Here is a 6,800-nt window from a genome sequence, read left to right on the forward strand (position 1 = left end):
TCGCATTTCCGGCTATTCTTTTTTGTTTATGAACTATATTGTTGGTGTAATTTCCAGCCCACAAATTTCAATTGCCGACCTTAATATTGCCGACCTTATATTGTCAGAGGACGGCATTCTCTTGCCGACCGAAATTAGGCTAGATCCCTCCTCCTTTCAAGCCTCCTAGCAACAACATGGTACATTAGGGATCGTATCATTGAGACTTTAACAGGCATATTCACCATCATGTGGTGTTTAGGTAAAAAACCATGGAATTAAGATGATCCCTGAATTCACTCAACCATTGCATCTTGCACTTGCGTGTGAGCTGCATGCTTTCTCTATCTATCAAGAAGCAGCTGGCTGGGCACGTCACACACGCGCGTGGAGACCTGTGTAGGGGAATACCCTGTTATGTCAACCAAACAACAACTATGCTCTGTGTACAGCTCGCTAGCTCCAGAACCACGATGTTCAGCAGTTATCAAATAGAACTTATCTTGTAAATTTTAGTGTTAGGTTTTTATATTTCAGTTAAAATATATATATATATATTAATTAAATTTATTAAGGCTTGACTAGGCCTGTAGTGAACAATCGTCGTGTTGTGTTAGTATGCCCAGCAAAAAAAAGTGGGAGGCCAAGCGGAACTCGCTGTTCAGCGGGGGGGGATCGTACGATCCCCCCGATCCCCCCCTGGTTACGGGCCTGGAATATATTAACTACTGTTTTAGTAATGCATACACAAGTACAGAATATCAGAAATCAATGAATCATGTGTCTAAATGTGGCATTATTAGGCTAATTTGCTTTGAGAAAAACATTGATGCCATTGGCCTATACAAAAATCAAGGCAATTAGACAAAATATTTACATAAACAATTAATACTAATATTGGTAGGCATAAAATAATAGTGTATATAAACTTTCCTTAAATAATAACAGTATAGGGCCTTACCAATTTATTTAATACATAATATATGAACTATATTACACAAAAAAAGTATAAATGAATTTATAAGGACATGATGATTATCAAAAATAGTCAATATAATTAAATTTTAAACTCATTACCGGCATTATAAATAATATTTTAAAAAGATAAGAATGCAAGAAAATATCAGATTCATAGTCCTCATTATACACAATGATTTCCTACTATCACATATTAAAATATAAAACAATCATTTAGCCTTTAATGACTTTACATGGAGGTCTATTCAAATAAATTTAAATAAAAGGGTCATAATATGTCTTCGTCTCCAGTTCGTGGAAATTGAAGTTAGGATTCCATCATTTCAACAACAAAAAATATTCAAAATATCCTGTCAGTTTGCATTCAAGACCTGCAACCTGCTTAGTTTTTAATACGAGTACTGCTTTCTATACACATAACTTTGATTTCTGCAAAAAAAAACAAAACTCTGTAATAATGTACTTTAATTACTGTAATAATCTAGGTATAGATTATGTTTACCGGGCCAGTGAGAGGGCGTTCGACTGTACTACCATAAGTCCTGTAGGTGTATACAACTTATTTCTTGTCTACAAAGTGTATAGTAGTATGCTAATAGTACTATTATTAGATTAGGTAGTTGGGAGTAGTTTGGAGAGATACATCTATCTATAAAAGAGTACTGTATATATGGAACTATCTGTGTTAGCCGCCTTTGTATTTTTAGATATAATACCAATACTAAAAGTCCTATGTACTCTGTATGTTGGAGGAAATACGCATAAGAGCAAATAAAGCCTTGACCACAGGGTGTAAGTCACTATTTTGAATCAGTAGTATGACTTCTTAAGAAGTAATTTAAAAATTATCATTGTATGATCAAAAAGAAATATTATAATATCTAACTTTCTCCTTTATATAAATATATTATTTTATCCAAGGGGTTGCAAACACAAGTGTTCACATGTCTTGTTAAGTATTGCACCTTTGTCCTGTCTTTATGTTGTCTGTAATGTCACTGCACTAACGGGTGACCGGTAAACGAGCTTCGCTCTTACGGTTATCCATCCATATAAGTTGTTCATCTCTTATGTTCAGAAATTGAAATGGTAAATAAACTGAAACTGAAACTGTGCTTATGTGGTACAGGTTGACGAGCCAGGAATGATGGTAGTGCCAGTATACCGTGTAGTTTAGCCTCAAGGCAATACCATGTAGCTGGAGTAGCTTGGACAAATACAGTAGAGATTTATGAGACTTGGTGTGTGATGATTCAGTATGATAAATTTGTGCTGTGAAAGACAAAATTGTAGAATTAGGAAGAAAATATTGTAAAATATAACAAGGAAATTATACTATAGTATAATTAAAGGGTACCCGTATAATACATAATTAATAGTAATAAAGGCAATGGCAATTACTTATATTATGTATACATTACAATAATATTACAAATAAATTCATATATTATTTTATTATGATAAGGAAATCTGTTTTAGAATGAGAAAAAGCCGTCCCAACCCAGATTTGAACCCAGCTATCAATAAAGCTATAAAACAAAATAGACCATATTGTAGCCGGACTGGGTAGCGTAGACTTACTTGAGGCCTAGGCATAGTACAATTAGCTAGAAGGATACAGGTCAACCCGTACCCATGCCATGCCAACACGCTCGTACCCAAATTTTGGTTTACATATATCCAAAATTTTGGCTTACTCGTACCCATCATGGGCTGCCTAGTAGTAGTAGTAGTAGTAGCCTAGCCTAAGGCAGCAGGCCCGGCCCTAGCCTACTACAACTTAAGTCTAGGCCTAGCCTAGTACTAGTAGGCCTCTAGGCCTAGCCTAGGCCTAGGCCCTAGTAGTTAACATCATACATACGCCCTAGAGCCTAGTAGTAGCTACCTACTACTCACTAGCTAGGCCTAGGTAGTAGCAGTAGTAGTTATTGTAGTAGTATTATTGTATTGTAGTATTAGTTGTAGCTGTCCGGTGATCCTTGGTCACTTGTCTAGATCCCCTAGGCTAGGCCTAGTACGTAGTTATTCTTCAACAGTCACAATTCAGATTCTGCCGGCCGCTGATTGCTAGTGAACAGGGGGAGGGAGAGAAAGAGTTAGAAGAACTGAAATAAGCCGTGACGTATAATAAACATCATACAAAATAATAATATAACTAACGAATCCGTATAATATAATAATGTTGTATGTTATAAAGTAAAGTAAATGCGTTTAATATAATACAATTATATTATAATATAATGTATTTTATTAATAATATAATATTAAATGTTCATAATATAATGCTAAAACCAAATAATATAATACAAAAAGTCAATAATTTGTTACATTTTTCACATAATATATTAGAAATAGATATAATATAATGCTAAAACCAAGTAATATAATGCAAAACGTATAATTCATTACAATACAATATATAATATAATTAAAAAATGATATAATAATATAATATTTTGAATACTTCAGACAGCTGAGGCTTGCCATACTGAAGTATTCAAAATATTATATTATTATATCATTTTTTTATTATATTATATATTGTATTGTAATGAATTATACATTTTGCATTATATTACTTGGTTTTAGCATTATATTATATCTATTTCTAATATATTATGTGAAAAATGTAACAAATTATTGACTTTTTGTATTATATTATTTGGTTTTAGCATTATATTATGAACATTTAATATTATATTATTAATAAAATACATTATATTATAATATAATTGTATTATATTAAACGCATTTACTTTACTTTATAACATACAACATTATTATATTATACGGATTCGTTAGTTATATTATTATGTTGTACATGTTTATTATACGTCACGGCTTATTTCAGTTCTTCTAACTCTTTCTCTCCCTCCCCCTGTTCACTAGCAATCAGCGGCCGGCAGAATCTGAATTGTGACTGTTGAAGAATAACTACGTACTAGGCCTAGCCTAGGCCTACTAGGGGATCTAGACAAGTGACCAAGGATCACCGGACAGCTACAACTAATACTACAATACAATAATACTACTACAATAACTACTACTGCTACTACCTAGGCCTAGCTAGTGAGTAGTAGGTAGCTACTACTAGGCTCTAGGGCGTATGTATGATGTTAACTACTAGGTAGGGCTAGGCCTAACTAGAGGCCTACTAGTACTAGGCTAGGCCTAGACTTAAGTTGTAGTAGGCTAGGGCCGGGCCTGCTGCCTTAGGCTAGGCTACTACTACTACTAATACTACTAGGCAGCCCATGATGGGTACGAGTAAGCCAAAATTTTGGATACTGTATATGTAAACCAAAATTTGGGTACGAGCGTGTTGGCATGGCATGCGTACGGGTTAACCTGTATCCTTCTAGCTAATCGTACTATGCCTAGGCCTCAAGTAAGTCTACGCTACCCAGTCCGGCTACAATATGGTCTATTTTGTTTTATAGCTTTATTGATAGCTGGGTTCAAATCTGGGTTGGGACGGCTTTTTCTCATTCTAAAACAGATTTCCTTATAATAAAATAATATATGAATTTATTTGTAATATTGTAATGTATACATAATATAAGTAATTGCCATTGCCTTTATTACTATTAATTATGTATTAATAATTATACGGTTACCCCTTAATTATACTATATTATAATTTCATTGTTATATTTTACAATATTTTCTTCCTAATTCTACAATTTTGTCTTTCACAGCACAAATTTATCATACTGAATCATCACACACCAAGTCTCATAAATCTCTACTGTATTTGTCCAAGCTACTCCAGCTACATGGTATTGCCTTGAGGCTAAATTACACGGTATACTGGCACTACCATCATTCCTGGCTCGTCAACCTGTACCACATAAGCACAGTTTCAGTTTCAGTTTATTTACCATTTCAATTTCTGAACATAAGAGATGAACAACTTATATGGATGGATAACCGTAAGAGCGAAGCTCGTTTACCGGTCACCCGTTAGTGCAGTGACATTACAGACAACATAAAGACAGGACAAAGGTGCAATACTTAACAAGACATGTGAACACTTGTGTTTGCAACCCCTTGGATAAAATAATATATTTATATAATGGAGAAAGTTAGATATTATAATATTTCTTTTTGATCATACAATGATAATTTTTAAATTACTTCTTAAGAAGTCATACTACTGATTCAAAATAGTGACTTACACCCTGTGGTCAAGGCTTTCTTTGCTCTTATGCTTATTTCCTCCAACATACAGAGTACATAGGACTTTTTTTATTCATAACTGTTGAATTGTTTCCCAATACATAGTACCTATTGGTATTATATCTAAAAATACAAAGGCGGCTAACACAGATAGTTCCATATATACAGTACTCTTTTATAAATAAATGTATCTCTCCAAACTACTCCCAACTACCTAATCTAATAATAGTACTATTAGCATACTACTATACACTTTGTAGACAAGAAATAAGTTGTATACACTAGAGGACTTATGGTAGTACAGTCGATCGCCCTCTAACTGGCCCGGTCAACATAATCTATACCTAGATTATTACAGTAATTAAAGTACATTATTACAGAGTTTTTTTTTTTTTGCAGAAATCAAAGTTATGTGTATAGAAAGCAGTACTCGTATTAAAAACTAAGCAGGTTTTTGAACGCAAACTGGCAGGATATTTTGAATATTTTTTGTTGTTGAAACGATGGAATCCTAACTTCAATTTCCACGAACCCTTTTATTTAAATTTATTTGAATAGACCTCCATGTAAACTCATTAAAGGCTACATGATTGTTTTATATTTTAATATGTGATAGTAGAAAATCATTGTGTATAATGAGGACTATGAATCTGATATTTACTTGCATTCTCATCTTTTTAAATTATTATTTATAATGCCGGTAATGAGTTTAAAATTTAATTATATTGACTATTTTTGATAATCATCATGTCCTTATAAATTCATTTATATTTCTTTTGTGTAATATAGTTCATATATTATGTATTAAGTAAATTGGTAAGGCCCTATACTGTTACTATTTAAGGAAAGTTTATATACACTATTATTTTATGCCTACCAATATTAGTATTAATTGTTTATGTAAATATTTTGTCTAATTGCCTTGATTTTTTGTATAGGCCAATGGCATCAATGTTTTTCTCAAAGCAAATTAGCCTAATAATGCCACATTTAGACACATGATTCATTGATTTCTGATATTCTGTACTTGTGTATGCATTACTAAAATAGTAGTTAATATATTTCATTTATAATGTATGTATAAACATATATTCATATTTTTTTAAACATTTTTAAATTTAAAAATTATTACAATACCTATCTACCTTTCTGATATTGTTACTATTATATATTATTTTTTGAGGCAGCAATAAAAAAAAAATTAGAACAATTAATTTGAGTTATACTGTACTATGTTAGTTCAGGAGATGAAGTGTGTGTGGGCAGAAACTAGTGTGTTGGAGGTTGGTGGTGTGAGGTGTATAGTTGTCACTTTAAGATCTAAATTAGATGTTTTCTGAAGAAAAGAAGTAAGCGCATACGCTTTCAAACAACTCCAAGAAGATTCACACAAAAATAATTACTTTCCAATAAAGTAGTATAACAGTGTATATTACAGTACATTGAATAAACTCGAGCGGAATAATAACGCACATAAAAAAACATTCATTTTCTTTTCGAAAAGTGCCCTCTCTAGTTTTCTATTAATTTATTAATAATTATTATTAATTAATGAGTAATATGAACATATTTTTAACATTCAATGCTGGAAGCTGGTTCTACTCCTAACAAAGTTTCATATCTCCAAATTTCATCAACGTATTCAAAGCACTTCAATATTAAAT

The 6,800-nt window shown here is 32.2% G+C and overlaps 2 long non-coding RNA genes across 2 annotated transcripts; one reads left to right on the forward strand and one right to left on the reverse strand.

The window, feature by feature from the left end:
* Positions 1 to 723: 723 nt before the first annotated feature.
* LOC140052138 (uncharacterized) lies at positions 724 to 3,132 on the reverse strand. The gene is made up of 3 exons (XR_011845585.1): positions 2,854 to 3,132; positions 1,923 to 2,229; positions 724 to 1,386 (listed from the first exon to the last, which is right to left on the reverse strand). It is a non-coding gene; the product is annotated as an uncharacterized lncRNA (long non-coding RNA).
* A 685-nt stretch (positions 3,133 to 3,817) lies between these two features.
* Positions 3,818 to 6,270, forward strand: LOC140051222 (uncharacterized). Its single transcript, XR_011845494.1, has 3 exons — positions 3,818 to 4,061; positions 4,656 to 4,962; positions 5,536 to 6,270. It is a non-coding gene; the product is annotated as an uncharacterized lncRNA (long non-coding RNA).
* The last annotated feature ends 530 nt before the right edge of the window (positions 6,271 to 6,800 follow it).

This window comes from Antedon mediterranea, chromosome 6 (assembly GCF_964355755.1).
Source record: "Antedon mediterranea chromosome 6, ecAntMedi1.1, whole genome shotgun sequence".
Taxonomy (NCBI): domain Eukaryota; kingdom Metazoa; phylum Echinodermata; class Crinoidea; order Comatulida; family Antedonidae; genus Antedon; species Antedon mediterranea.